Here is a 15749-nt window from a genome sequence, read left to right on the forward strand (position 1 = left end):
AACAATATCATGTTTAATTTTACTTAAGATCTTCCTATACATAGGATTCCAAGGTGTCAAAAAATCCTCAAGATATTAATGATAAAAACTGTAACCTAATCTCGTTTCACAGGTTTATTTGTATCTATCTTTTAACTAGAAATGTCATCAGGACAGAGAAATAAAATCCACTTACTTTGTATATCTAAACAGCAACTAGACAGTAGTATTCTGTATTATAGGTGTGTTGAATAGCAGGGACTGGAGGGATGACAAAGAGAAATGAATGACATAAATACTCTTAAAATTATTCAAAAGGAACTGTTTATTCTTATAATAAAAGACATGCAAGTAATAAGCAAAGAAAGCTCATCTACCTTATTAATATAAAAGGACATCAAGGCTCGGATTCGCTGAAAGGGCATGATTGCTGTAATAGTGTGTACAGAAATTCCCAGTTAAGTCCTGCAAGTCATTTCAGAACAGCAGGTTCTAGAAAACCCAGCTAAGCATATTGCAAAACCTAGAAGAAAGCTAGGCAACTCACAGATCTATATTCTGGGAAGAAAGAGATTTCTAGGGATACAAAAAACAGACCTGTAGCACCAAGGAATCCTGTTTACTTTTTTAAATCAAACTTTTGTTAATAATTAAAAACACTGTCAGCCGTTAAATTGTGCCACTTTAAATTATCTTTGTGCTCCAGAGAAGAGCTCCTAGCAAACTTGCCTTGTTTCAAGTTTTGTTTTTTTCTAAGTTCTCATCTTATTTTCTAACAACAACAAAAATGTTTTTAATGAGAAATTTGAAGCCCAGTGGCCTGTGCTGTTTAGAACGCCCTGAAGTCAGAATTTTTGAACAGGCAAGACCAGAAATTTCTGTTCCAACCATGGGACCAATTCTGCAAGGTACTGAGCACTCTCATTTCCCAATGACTTCAGTGTGATTTTAGGGTGCACAGCACCTCACCAGTGGAACTCAGCAGTTTGTAGGATCAGGGCGAGGATGTGGTATAAAGTGAGATCCTAGTGACTTGCCAGCATTTTAATTAGTACAGTTCAATCCTTTTTCGGGGTTTATCAAGTGAAAGTGATTGAGGCCTTGTCTACACTACAGTTTTGTCAACAAAAGTCAGCTCTCTGACTATGCCAACATAATACAACCACCTTGATGAGAGGCATACAGCTTTTTGCAAAGAAGTTAGAGCAACACAGTGTCAGTGTAGACACTGCACTTGCTTATGTTGCCCTAAGTGGCCTCCAGGAGGTGTCCCACAATGCCCATTATAAGCGCTCTGGTCAGCAGTTTCAGCTCCACTGCCCTGCAGCCAGATAATCCTCCCCCATGCACTCCTCCCCCTTTAAAGTTCCAGGAATTTTTGAAACTCCACTTCCTGTTTGCTTGCTGTGGAGAGTTCACATAGCATCTTTCCAGATGACCATGCCAGCTTTACTCAGCAAATGCACTCCCACCTGGAGTAGTCCAGAGTTGTTGGCTCTGTTGGGTCTGTGGGGAGAGGAGACTGTGCAGTCGCAGCTCCGATCCAGTCATAGGAACTTTGATAACTGGATGAGAAGGGGAACAAAAGGAACAAACAGTAGTAGTTCTGTGCTAAGATCAAGGAGCTGAGGCAAGTTTAACAGAAGGCAAGGGAGGCCAGCCATTGCTCTGGTGCGGTGCCGTAGACATGTTGCTTCCACTAGGAGTTGTATGCTATCCTCGGCGGTGACCCCCACCTCCACTGCCCAAAGCCCCGTGGATACTCAGGGGTCTGGAGGCAGCAGCTGGCTGAATCAACTCCAAGGATGAAGTGGTGGACAGGGAGGTCGAGTTGCAGGAGGATTTGGGACAGGCGATAGGGTTGTCTGGTGGCATGGTGAGCCAGGACCTCTTTTTGACCCCAGAGGGGTCTAGCCAGTCCCAGTACTCCAGCTCTGGGAGTACTTCAGCAGGAGCAGGGAGTGCCGGTAAGAAGAACTGGGCCCCAGCTTCAGTTCCAGGAGGTGAATGAGGAGAAGTAAGGAGGACGTGTTTAGAGAAGTGCTGCAATCATCTGATCATGCAGATAGCAGGCATAGAGCATGGAAAGAGACAGTACATGAAAAACTCAGAATGGATAGGCAGGAGAGGAGACAGGGGCAGGAGCGGATGATAAAGCAGATAGAGGACCAAACAGAGATGCTGAGGTTTCTGATTGTGCTGCAGTCACAACACATCCATGCTCAACTGCCCCTGCAGCCCATACAGAACTGTGTTCCATGCCCTCCCCAAACTCCCCACACACATTCCTCTCATGTTCCCAGCCCATGTCAGTACCCCTTGCATTCCACCCCTAGGGACACGTTCCATAATGACAGCTGGATTTACACACAGCTGTGAGAGCCTCATTTGAGAGAGTGCTGCTCAATGTCATGTCCCTTGTAGAGAAATGGAAATCTGTATACTGCTGTTTAATAAAAAAATTAGTCTTAGAAATACAATTATTCTTTATTTGTGCCCTACACAAGGGTGGTTGCCGCAGAAATGCATACACAGTGGCAATCAGCACATTTGCAGACTACAATTAACACTCAGGCAGCAATCATTACAAGGGTCATTCAAGATGGCAAGTAAACAATGCCTAGCTGAATGCATTACAGAAAAGCACATTACTGGGACTCACTGGCAAAATGTGGCTTCAAAGCCTCCCTGATTCGAATAGCTCCCCATTGAGCTCCTCTAATAGCCCTGGTGTATGTCTGCTCAAAATCAGCCTCAACGTTCCACCCCGGGGAAACTTTTCCCATTTAGCTTCACAAATATTATGCAGAGCACAGCAGGCTGCTATGACCATGGGAATATTTTCCTCACTGAGGTCTAGCCTGCCAAAAAGGCAACACCAGTGACCCTTTAATCAGCCAAACATACATTTCATGGTCATTCTGCACCTGCTCAGCCTATTGTTGAAGCGCTCCTTGCTGCTGTCCAGGTTTCCAGTGTAAGGCTTCATGAGTCACGGGAGTAAGGGGTAAATTCCTCAAACCTACCTGCAAACTAGTACTAACTGCAAACTCTCGTGGATTTATTTGAAGGTGAATCACCTAATCTTAAAGCTATAGGCTCCTCTTTTCACAATCCGAATAGCAGTATGTATACCTGCTTTTGAGGGGAAGGTGAATAGTATTTGTTTTTTCAGGCAAAAATATAGGCCAAGGTTTTTCAATTAATTAGTAATGTAAATAATTAAAATAAATGAGAATTAGGCATCCACATCCATAGGCAGCTCGGAAAATCTCACCCTTAATTTTAATAATTCAATACAATTCTGAAATTCCTCTACTAGGTAGTTACAGTCAGGGGCATCAGAATGGGGGGGCATGGGCCATTGCCTCATCACTTTTAAAAGGAGGCAGGGTGTTGGGGAAAGAGGCGGAGCAATGGCAGGCCCTTGGGGGAAGGGTAGGCGGAGCCATGGGGAAGGGGTGGAGCGAGGGCAGGGCCTTAGGGGAAGGGGCAGAACAGGAACAGAGCCATAGTTCAGGAACCAGTGGCTTCTCTACTTGTGGGGTGCTTTCAGCGCTCCTGGTTACAGTCCATAGTAGCAACCAGGAAGCTAAGTGGAAGTGCAGTAAGTAGCTGGAGTATGCAAAGTGGAATGTTGGCCCAGATTCAGGATCAGTACAGGAGTAAACCATACCTAGTTCATAAGATCATATCTGGAGTGTTTATCTGCCATGGCAGAATATTAGCATGGCAAAAAGCTAACTCTTCAGTTCTCGAAGGCAGTAAAAGCACAGTACATCAGCTGTCTACCTCTGAGTTGTGCTATAGATAAGACTAACTGAAATGCTTGGGAGTTGATTGTACTTCTGTGGTCACAGATAAGTCAGAGTGCAGGAACACTGAAGTGATGAGGTTAAAGAAACGTCTCCTGCCACCCACTTGATATTAGCTTGAGTAAGAAGAATGGCCCATTTGCTTTGAATGATCCCTGAATAAGAAGAAACCACCTTAAGAGAATCCCACAGGCAATATAAAATATAAAAATTGATTAAAGAGCAATTGTTAGATATCAGGTTGCCTCCTCCCAGGCTCCTTAGCAGGTAAGAAGAATGGCAAATGTATGAAACAGAGTAAGTAAAGCATTTTTAGATACTTTAGGTACACTACATTTGATGCTCTTCAGATCATAGACCCTGTCAGGGAAAATAGGTGGCACAATGAAATAAATTATGTAGAGTACATTTGTTTTGATTTTCAAGCACAGCTTCAACCAACTTCTCTAATGCAAAAGGTAGAATACAACTAAGTGCATGAAACTACTATACAATCATCATAGCCTGTGTTAGAATCTGAACAATGCAATGTGTTTCTTAAAAGCTACAGTGAATCACAATATCAGGGTTTTCATTTTGATGCAGTTTTCCTTGTTGAAGTTATTTTTTTTAAATCTCTCATATTAATGTACCCATAGAGTTGTTTCCATTTGTCTCTGTGTAACATTATGAACCACTTAAGCTTTGCTTGCATAATTTTAGATGTCACCGGAACCCATTACTGGAAATTAGCTTTCTTATACACAGTGCCCAGTTTTTAACACAGGAGCAGAATTCAGTTTATGTTTACCTAGTTATTTATGATAGCATAGATGTGTAGAGTGCACTTAGCACCCTTTGCTTGAAAAGCATCTGCTGCTTGGAAAGATAACATAACCAAAACAGATAATATTGCAGGAAGGTTGGCACAAAAATGTACATTCCTGCAGTTCTGAAGTTAGTTTCCATTTGCCAAAGAGAATGTGTGTGGGTAGCAAACTGAACTCAGTGGCTTCAATTTGCCAAGCTCAAAACCTCTTATTTTAAGGTGAGACAGTCATTAATAAAGGATGTTTCAGAATTAACTCAAAGCATGTATTTTTGTAGTAGTCAGAAATCTAATCGATCTAAAAATGCCACAGCTGAGGCTAACTACTGGAGAAGCTACTTCCTAAAGTATGTGGAATGTATATAATTTACCAGTTGAGAATCTACCCAGTGTGGTTGTAGTCTGGTTCTCAGAAAGTTTGCTGCATTCTGAACTGCCAGATTTCCACTACTAATGTTTCTTAAACGTATCACTAGCAACAGTCAATCAACTATACATTCAGAAAAAAGAAAAGGAATACTTGTGGCACCTTAGAGACTAACCAATTTATTTGAGCATAAGCTTTCGTGAGCTACAGCTCACTTCATCGGATGCATACCGTGGAAACTGCAGCAGACTTTATATATACACAGAGAATATGAAACAATACCTCCTCCCACCCCACTGTCCTGCTGGTAATAGCTTATCTAAAGTGATCATCAGGTTGGGCCATTTCCAGCACAAATCCAGGTTTTCTCACCCTCCACCCCCCCACACAAATTCACTCTCCTGCTGGTGATAGCCCATCCAAAGTAAATAAATTGGTTAGTCTCTAAGGTGCCACAAGTACTCCTTTTCTTTTTGCGAATACAGACTAACACGGCTGTTCCTCTGAAACCTATACATTCAGAGAAGTTTTGTGGGGCTTTTAAAGTGCACTGCGGGCCAGCTTTCTACCTCTTATAGCCACTTCTCCCGCTGCACAGGCCAATTCTCTAAAGTCATTTAAATGCTTTGGCCCCAATCCTGCAACCCAGCACACATGAGCAGAAGCCTGGAGCTGCATGGAGCACCACTGAGTCAGTGGGGTTGAGAGCTGGCACTGGCTTCTGTCTGAGTGAATCTTAATGCAGGCTCAGGACCTTAGTTTAGCTACAGATGAAATAACCAAGTTTCTTCAGGAAGTCGGGGTTGCTGAAGGGAGTAAAGAGTACCCGTGCCTCAAATACCTTTTGGCATTACATTTCTGAAACTGCCATTGGAGGTTTTTGCTGCAGACTAATTTATGCTTCCTATGTCAAACCCTATTTGTTAACAACAACATATATTTACAAGGCATCCCACACCCAAAGGCATGAATAATCTGGTACCTTCCGTCTCAAAGGTTAGCTCTAATATGAAACCATGGGTCTGATGACTAATGAGTACAATGGAAATAAACACTTGGACTCAGACATCATAAAATATAGACAGTGGGGCCATAAATGCTCTCTTTTTCATGTAATTTTTGCAGCAAAACTGAGCATTTTTGTCAGCCCAAAATCATCAATTATTTTTGCTCTTCCCAGGGCCTGTTCCTCCCCTGCAGGATACGAGTTACTATCACTGAGATCAGTGCAAGCTGCTTGTGTCCTGAGGGGGAGAAGAACTGGGCCCCAGCTGCATGAGACCAAGAAAGAGATTCTCATGGAAGAATCACTGAAGAAGCAGGAGGGAGGGCTGCAGTAACAGCACCATCCGAATCCAAGGGTTCCTAGATTCTAAAGAGGACAGATATAGCAGGAGCTTTGTTATTTCACTACAAGCTCTGAGTAAGGAAAGTGGGGAAAACCCTAATGACTGATCTACAGAATAGAGATGTAACAAAGAGGGCCTAGGGTTAGGGGCAAACTGTGCCTAGTATGCACAGGCACTGCCCTCTGTGAGGGTGGTGCAGAGAAGTAGACCAGCTGCATCATCTCTTATGGGGTGCACAATTCACTTCTCTCCTTGGCCATCCAGCTTTGCTTGTCTGTGTCCCACCCCAGAGGGCATTAGCAGGGAGCAGTCCCTGCCTGCATAAATGCGCAGGGACTAACTACAACAGCAATATAAGCCTAGAGTTAGTGGGACTCGCGTCAGCTGACCTGTGTCAGAGAACCCTGGGCTTGAGCAACTACACTGCATTTTAACCCTAGGTTAAGAATTTTCTGACCTGTGCTCGAATCTAGGGCTCTGGTGCCCACGCTGCAGAGCACAGACCCAAGTCAAAGTCAACATATCCCAAAGTGCCTAGCCCCTCAGCCCCACTGTCAGCACTCTAGCCCTGGGAACATGGTGCATTGTGGGAAAAAACTCTACTGCCCACCCTGTTTCCTAACTGTGGATGTGCCATTGATGGGACTCAGGTGCCCATAAGGAGCACACGAGTACATAAACGGTATAATTAGCTCTGTGGTGGCTGTCTCAGTAGAATGACTGCAGTCTGAGAAGGCTTTATACTGAACTACCATCTAATTCAATGGCCCCCAAACTGTGGGGCGGGAGGAATGTTCAGGGGGTGCAGCATGGTCTGGGTCAGCGCCATGGGGGACGGGGAGGAAGTGCCCCCGAGCTCCGCTCCAGCCTCAGCCCCCTTCTGGCTCCAGCGTCAGCCCCCACCCTCGGGCCTTGGCCATGGTCCCTGGCTTCGACTGTGGCTCTGCTCCCAGCTGCAGACCCAGCTGCAGCTCTGGGTCCGGCCTCAGCTCCCAGCCTTGGCCCCAGGTGCTGTCCTATTTACAGCTCAGCCCCCAGCTCCTTGCCTCATGACCTAGCTGCAGTCCTGCTCCCAGCCCCAGCCCCAGCTGCATCTCTGGCCCTGGCCTCAGCTCCCACCTCCCTGCCTCAGGACCAAGTCGTGGCTCTGCTCCCAGCCCCAGCCCCAGCTGCATCACTGGCCCTTGCCTCAGCCCCCAGCTCCAGGTCTCAGGACCTAGCCACAGCCCCGCTCCCAGCCCCGGCTCCCAGCTCTGCTCCGGGCTGCAGCCCTGGCCCCAGCCTGGACCGCGGCTCTCCTCCCGACCCAGCTCCCAACCATGGCTCCAGATTTCATTACGGGCAAGAGGGGGCTGACAGAAAAAGTTTGGGGACCACTGATCTAATCTGAGAATTGAGCTCTCCACCTCTAGGATGAGTCACATTGGCAAGAAAATGCCCATGTGCTCCTGTTCTGAGGATAATTAGGACATTGGTTCCATGGCTGTCAAGCTGTTAAAATGAAACTTTGTAATTCTTAATTTTGAAAACGGGATGTTCAGTGAAGGTGCTTTTGTTTGGTTGTTTTTATTTATTTTTGTCTGTTTTGACCTAAAATGTAGGTTACAGAGGAAAAACACACACACACACCATGCCTGGCTACCAGCTGCGGAGCAGTGAAGTGCATCCCCAGGGAGGCACGAATGAGAGATCCCCGGGATGCTGTTGGGAAGCTTGGGGGCTGGCTCCCACTCACAGCCCTAACAGAGCACACTGTCTGGGCGCCCCTGCACATGCAGCCCCAGGGACAGTGGGGGCGGGAGCAGATACTAGGAACAGAGAGCGACCAAGTTGCTGCCATGCAGGGAGGGTGAGAGGCAGGGCTCCTGGCTTAGCCTGGCCGAGGGAGGGATGACCCCCAACATCCTGGCAGCCAGGAGCTTTGCGCCTGTCAGCTTTGCTTCCTGCTCTGGGCAAGCTCCATGCAGCAGCGAGAAGAGGGAGCCGGAGTCACTGCTGCCATCACAGGAGGAGCAGGAAGGGGGAATGTGCTGTATAAAGGCTGTAAAGGCACTTTTGGCTGCTGTGCTGGCTGCCTGCAGTGCTGCTCATCTGCTGCCGGGAACTCTGGGATACATCCAGAGGGGCTTCCAGGACCCAAGTCAAGCCGGGGCCACCTGCACAGAGGAAAGTAATAGGTCTCAAACTCTAGGTCCCAGCTTAACACAGGCTTGGACCCTCCAGCCCTTCAGAGTGTTGGGACCCTGGGTCTGAGACCTAGGTTAGCACATTTGCATTGTGGACACAAGGGGGAGCGGGGTTGGCTTGAGCCCAGGCTCAGACCCAGGCTTAAACTGTTATGTAGACATAAACTATGTCTGGCACCAGCACAGGGGCACACAAATTGGGAGAAAACTCCTTGTACCCTGCACATTGGCAAGGCATTGGGTTTAATGTACTGTTCTATTCCTAGCTCCAGCTAAGACATCATGTAACGCCGAAAGACCCATCGTCGGCAGGCGGGATCAAACCTGGGACCTCTGTGCATGAGCCTCTACTGCATGAGCTAAAGCCAACTGGCTCTTAGCTAAGGCTGTAGAGCAGACTCATTTTCTCTCTCTCTCTAAGTGGTCTCAGTGCCACTAGATGGGACAGAACACCACGCCCAGAAGGTGTGTGGGTTCCAATCACACCCACCAAATAGCCCATTAAAAGAATCCTCACAGGAAAAAGAAGTTACGCGCATAGTGGGTGCTACCATACATAACCATCGAGTAGGCAATTTGCCTGTGAGCCTCTTTGCCTGCAGATTGCAGCATGTCCACATCTTACTAAGATGTAGCATTTTTACACTTGTAGAACCTCCTGCAGCTCCTGTCCAGGAAGATGTTATTGGAGGTTGGAGAGCTATAATGCCCTCTCAGTCTCACTCTTCTCCTAGGCCTTCTGTATAAAATGTAGAATAAGGAAGATTGGGGCCCCTTTATTTCTGTAATCATAGCTAACCTCTTGGATTCTATTTTAAATCACGAATGGTTATCAGTTTTCCAAAGGCACCATCCAATGCAAGGACCCAAAACTGCTATCTGGATGGCAGGTGAGACAAGTCATCTGTAGCCACTGATCCATTTAAGGACTTCCTGAAATAACTGCACTGGAGAATAGACCAAACTGCAAACTTCTTGGTGTTCTCAGGACCTGACTGTAACTTACTGCCCTGGCTACAGACTGTTTACGTCTTTTTATCAAAGGATAATTTTCTTATGACCTGTCTACACAGGGAACTCTGGTGAAATAAGTTGGGGTGTGAATTTAAAGCACAATAGCTATTCTGCTCTCACTCTCTTATTTCTCACTAAGATTGTCTTTGTTCAGTTCAGGTTCCAATGTGGATTAAACTGAACTGCACAAAAGCACACATAAGGTATATGTCTATACTGGAGGTGGAGGGATAATTTCCAGCTCAGGTAGACAAACCCACGCTAGGTTTGATTATCCCTGCACTCCAGTATGACATACCTTATGAGTGCTTTTGTGCAGTTCCGCAGCTTCATGGGTGGTGGGACGGGCTAGCTACACAAGTGCAATCGCAGCTGAAACCCTAAATACATATTCAGAGTGGCTAGAGCCATCCCACCACACACATAGCCACAGCTACTCTGCTATTTTTAGTGCGCTAGCTTAATCAAAGCCAGCATGGGTATATCTGCCCATGCTAGAAATTACACCTCTAGCTCCTGTATAGACATACCCAGAGGGTGCAATAAGAGTATCCAGACAGGGTGCTGATGTGGAAGAGCTATTCCAGGCTATTTCCCCATGTAGACAAGCCCTTAGAGAAACTTCTATAAGATCTAGTCATTGAAGTGAGGGATAGAATCAAATCCATACGGTTTTGCATTTATTTCTTAGTTAGTTCTATGCATTCTGAAAATTTCTCACAACACCCAAGTGTTCACATCCCAAGCTGTCAAGTTTCCTCCCCCACTCTGAACTCTAGGGTACAGATGTGGGGACCTGCATGAAAACCTCCTAAGCTTACTTTTACCAGCTTAGGTTAAAACTTCCCCAAGGTACAAATTAATTTTATCCTTTGTCCTTGGAATATCCACTGCCACCACCAAACTCTAACTGGGTTTACTGAGAAACATAGTTTGGACACGTCTTTCCCCCCAAAATCCTCCCAACCCTTGCACCCCACTTCCTGGGAAAGGTTTGGTAAAAATCCTCACCAATTTGCATAGGTGACCACAGACCCAAACCCTTGGATCTGAGAACAATGAACAAGCATTCCGTTTTCTTACAAGAAGACTTTTAATAAAAATAGAAGTAAATAGAAGTAAAGGAATCACCTCTGTAAAATCAGGATGGTAGATACCTTTCAGGGTAATTAGATTCAAAACATAGAGAATCCCTCTAGGCAAAACCTAAAGTTACAAAAAAGACACACAGACAGAAATAGTCATTCTATTCAGCACAATTCTTTTCTCAGCCATTTAAAGAAATCATAATCTAACACATACCTAGCTAGATTACTTACTAAAAGTTCTAAGACTCCATTCCTCGTCTATCCCCGGCAAAAGCAACATAGAGACAGACACAGACCCTTTGTTTTTCCCCCTCTTCCCAGCTTTTGAAAGTATCTTGTCTCCTCATTGGTCATTTTGGTCAGGTGCCAGCGAGGTTACCTTTAACTTCTTAACCCTTTACAGGTGAGAGGATTTTTCCTCTGGCCAGGAGGGATTTTAAAGGGGTTTACCCTTCCCTTTATATTTATGACAATTGCTCATGTGCTCTAATACTAAATAAGCACACTTGTGGGACATGATACTCATTTTCTTCTACTGCGGTCAGAAATTTAACTTGATTTTTGTTTATTGCTGTCAGTGAGATTTCAACATGCAGAGCGTAAAGCTTTTAGATAATGGCAGACCAATAGGCGCCGACTCCGTGGGTGCTCTGGTGCTGGAGCACCCGCAGGGAAAAATTAGTGGGTACTTTGCACCCACTGGCAGCCAAGCTCCCCTCCCTGCCTGCCCCACCTCCTCCCCGAGTGTGCCGCATCTCCGCTCCTTTGCCTACCTCCCAGCATTTCCTGCCCGGCCACCACCGTTAGCAAGCTCCAGGGGGTGGGGGGAGGCAGAGGAGTGGGAACATAGTGCTCAGGGGAGGAGGCAGGGAAGAGGCGGGGCGGGGTTTTGGGGAAGGGGTTGGAATAGGGGCAGGGAGGGGGTGGAGTGGGGGCAGGGACTTTGGGGAAGGGGTTGGGATGGGGCAGGGCAGGGGCTGGGCCTCATGGAAGGGGTGGAGTGGGGGCAAGGCCAGGGGCCGGGGGGAAGTCAAGCACTCGTGAGGAAGAGGGGAAGTTGGTGCCTACGGGCAGACCCATCTTTAACACAACCTAAAACAGATTAAAGAGGGTCACTAATAAAATGGTTAATAAAAAACATGCATGGAAGCTTATGCTTTTGCTAATTAATCATCAAAAACAGCTCCAAGCACAGTGCTTGTATATATTCTTGTTAAATAGGCAATCAGACACCATAGTATTGGGACCTGTAATGATGTATTTCCTTGTAGTACCTTATTCCACCACTAGATGTGGCTGTGCTATAAAGAGTTCCAGATAGGGTGTGGTCCCTTATTACAAAGCTAGAACTTGATCGTCTGGATTCCTGTTGTCCTAGTAGTGTTCTTAAATAAACATCTCCAGTTTAAAACACCCCGTGAGTCTCCATAGCAGTGGTTCTCAACCTGTTTACCATTGTGGGGCACATATGCAGCTCTCTAAGTGCTATGTGGGCCACGTCCAACAATCTATACACTAGCTGTACATCTACAAAAAAATAAAAAGTTTAGTATTTGTTAGGACAGCAATACAATTCAAATCGCTACAGCACCTTTCATTTCAACACTGGCAAATGTCTGCCAAGAGCATTTTAAATTAGCAAAATAAGTCAAAACATCAACTGTTAAAATTAATTAATTTACTGTAAGAGTGGCATGGCATGGTGTATTGTCACCCTCACTTCCGCTCTGCTGCTGGTGGTGTGGCAGGGCTGAGCACCCAGAGAGCGGGGCTGCTGAGCCTGTCTGTAAAGATGGGGGGCCCTGCCTGGTGCAGGGCGCCCCCCCAACCAGGGGCTGCCCCCCCCATCATCCAATCCCCATGGGACTGTCCCCGCAGTATCCAGACCTCCCCAACATGCATTGGTGGTATAGTGGTGAGCATAGCAGCCTTCCAAGCAGTTGACCTGGGTTCGATTCACAGCCAATGCAGTGATATGATGTTTGGGGGGAGGGATAGCTCAGTGGTTTGAGCATTGGCCTGCTAAATTCAGGGTTGTGAGTTCAATCCTTGAGGGGGCCATTCAGGGATCCGGGGCAAAAATTGGGGATTGGTCCTTCTTTGAGCAGGGGGTTGGACTAGATGACTTCCTGAGGTCCCTTCCCACCCTGATATTCTATGATTCTAACACTGGACTGGCACATGTGCCAGCTGTGTGCTGATTGGGCCACAAGTGGCCTGTGGACCGCAGGTTGAGAACCACTGCTCTATAGCATGACAGGAACCATGAAACTTCCTAGACAGATATATAGAGGATGGCAGACAAAGTTGGCTTCTGCCATCTGAATGTTGTAAAGAATATGTAAAAGAATCACAATATGAAAAGTTGTTTTTATATGATGATTTCAGATAACTTTGCCCAAATAAAATAGAGATCATGTATAATAATTCTGATTTGATTAGTCCACAACTGTCTGTCACAGCAACCTCCTCTTCAGGCAGTATAAGACTAATGCCTGGAATGTGTCAAGACTAATATATCAAAAATGGAAACAAAGGAATGGAAGAAAATTTGTCATTTTAAGCCAACAAGCTTCAATCTCAATTGGATAACTCAATTTAATTCTCCACCAAATCCACTATGCCTAAAAGGCTTAAAAGAAAAATTCTCAGCGCAGAGTTGCAAGCATATGTCAAAAGCAATAAGCGGATTCAAATTAGTAGAGGTACTGAGTCATTTTATAGTCAAACAATTTGTAATCTGCAGTGAATCAGAACAAACGGAAACTGAGTTTACAATTAAAATATAAAAACAAGCCAAATGGCTCCAATGATTTATATATTTTCCCAAAATTGACATATGTTGATGGCTGCTACAAGAGAACATGAACAGATTAGGGAAGGATACATATAATCCAAAGAAGTGAGTGCTTCTAGGGACAATCATATTTTTCAAAAGAGTAAATCACTGCATATTTGCTAGCGAACAGGAGAGGCTAACAGGGGAGTTTTGCGAGGGGGTTCTCCAGTTGAAGGAGAAGCGATTACATGATCCTTTGGGTAAGTTTGTTGTCTGTGTTTGTGGTGTGCTTCCTGCTTGACTGAAATATACCGTGTGGTCTGTTTGTTTGGGGGATTGTGTGCTGAGCCTAGCGGCCTGCCATGCAAGGCTGAGATCCTTCTTAACAAGGCTTTGATCCTTAAGCCCTTTAGCACCCGTCAACCCTTAACCAGGGGCAGGGCTATTCAGGAAGACGAGGGCTTTAAAAAGCCTGCTCCTAAGCGACCAGAGGAGCTAGTAAACAGGAGCGGCTAACGGGAGTTTTGCGAGGGAGTTTACAGAGTGAGCATGACCGGAGGCTAGATACACTTAATATTCTTTCAACTTAAAGCCAAAATTACCCTCTGATAACAACAAAACATCAACAAAAGAACGAGCTGCAAGAGTAAATAGAAAATGCAGGCAGAAGTCCAGGAAGAGGGTGGGGGCTATCCAGTTTATTGCGCCCGATGCAGCATGTATGATTACCTGCCCTATGGGCAGGTGGCGTATGTGTGCATTCGGTGCAGGGAGCTCCTGGCCCTCAGAGACCGTGTATGGGCTTTGGAGACCAGAGTGGCTGAACTGGAGGAGATAAGGGAGACAGAGAGGTACATAGATGAGACTTTCTGGGACACAGTAGAACAGTCCCACCTCTGTGCTGTTCAGGCCTCTGTGCTGTTCAGGAGGATGAAAGTCTCAGGGAAGGAGAGCATCAACCTGGAGCAGAGGGAAACGATCCAGAGTTGGGACCCTCCTTCCAGATGCTGTTATGGTATCCTCTCACACTGAGGATACCTCTCGGGGGGAGGGGGACTTATTAGGAAGAGACAGGTAATAGTTATGGGGAATTCGATCATTAGAAACATAGATAGCTGGGTTTGCGATGACTGGGAGAACCTCATGGTGACTTGCCTGCCTGGTGCAAAGGTTGCGGATCTCTCAAGACATCTAGATAGACTTTTGTGTCATGAAGGGGAGGAGCCAGTGGTAATGGTGTATGTAGGTACCAGTGACAAAGGGAAGGATAGGAGAGAGGTCCTGGAGGCCAGATTTAGGCTGCTAGGTAAGAGATTGAAGTCCAGGATCTCCATGGTAGCATTCTCTGAAATGCACCCAGTTCCATGTGCAGGGCCAGTTAGACAGGTAGGGGTTTAGATTTATTAGGAACTCAGGAAATTTTGGGGGCAGGGGGAGCCTATACAGGAGGATGGGCTCCACCTAAACCAGAATGGAACCAGATTGTTGGCACTTAAAATTAAAAAGGTCGTAGAGCAGTTTTTAAATCAAGGGCTGGGGGAAAGCTGAAAGGTGCAGAGGAGCACGTGGTTCAGTCAGAGACCTCTCTTAAGGGAGGATCTATTAAGGGAGATTCTCTATGTCCTAGTAAGGAGGAGAGGATAGAAGACGATAAAATATGGGTAGGATCTGATTGAGAAACAGTCAAATGAAAAAGAGGTCCATTCAATTACATCGTGTAATGGCAGACAGCTCAAAAGTGACAAGTTTTTAAAGTGCTTATATACAAATGCTAGAAGTCTAAATAATAAGGTGGGTGAACTAGAATGCCTCATATTAAATGAGGATATTGATATAATAGGCTTCACAGAAACTTGGTGGAATGAGGATAATCAATGGGACACAGTAATACCAGAGTACAAAATATATTGGAAGGGCAGAACAGGTCATGCTCGTGGGGGAGTGGCACCAGGGGTGAAAGTAATTTAAAGGATTTACCGGTAATCCAGAGTCCTGAGCAGGTGGGGCCTTTAAATACCTGGGCCCTTTAAATCAGATTTAAAGGCCTCAGGGCTCCGGCTGCGGCTGGGAGCCCCTGGACCTTTAAATCACCCCTGGAGCTACCAGCTGCACAGGCAGCTGGGAGCCCCGGGGCTCAGGGGCAATTTAAAGGGCCCCGGGCTCCAGCAGCCACTACCGCAGCAGAGCTCCGGGCCCTTTAAATCACCGTCGGAGCCCTGTCGCCACTATCCCAGGAGTTCTGGCAGCAGGGTTCAGGGGGCGCTTTAAAGGACCCGGGGCTCACCGCAGTGGCTGGAGCCCCGGGCCCTTTAAAGCACCAGCCTGGGGAAGCTGGTCTGGTCTGGTCCAGCGTACTGGCTCTTG

The 15749-nt window shown here is 46.2% G+C and overlaps 1 non-coding gene across 1 annotated transcript; it reads left to right on the plus strand.

Annotated features, from left to right (window-relative positions):
• Positions 1–12504: 12504 nt before the first annotated feature.
• TRNAG-UCC (transfer RNA glycine (anticodon UCC)) lies at positions 12505–12576 on the plus strand. The gene has a single exon. It is a non-coding gene; the product is annotated as a tRNA-Gly (tRNA).
• The last annotated feature ends 3173 nt before the right edge of the window (positions 12577–15749 follow it).

Source organism: Eretmochelys imbricata, chromosome 3 (assembly GCF_965152235.1).
Source record: "Eretmochelys imbricata isolate rEreImb1 chromosome 3, rEreImb1.hap1, whole genome shotgun sequence".
NCBI classification, from domain to species: domain Eukaryota; kingdom Metazoa; phylum Chordata; order Testudines; family Cheloniidae; genus Eretmochelys; species Eretmochelys imbricata.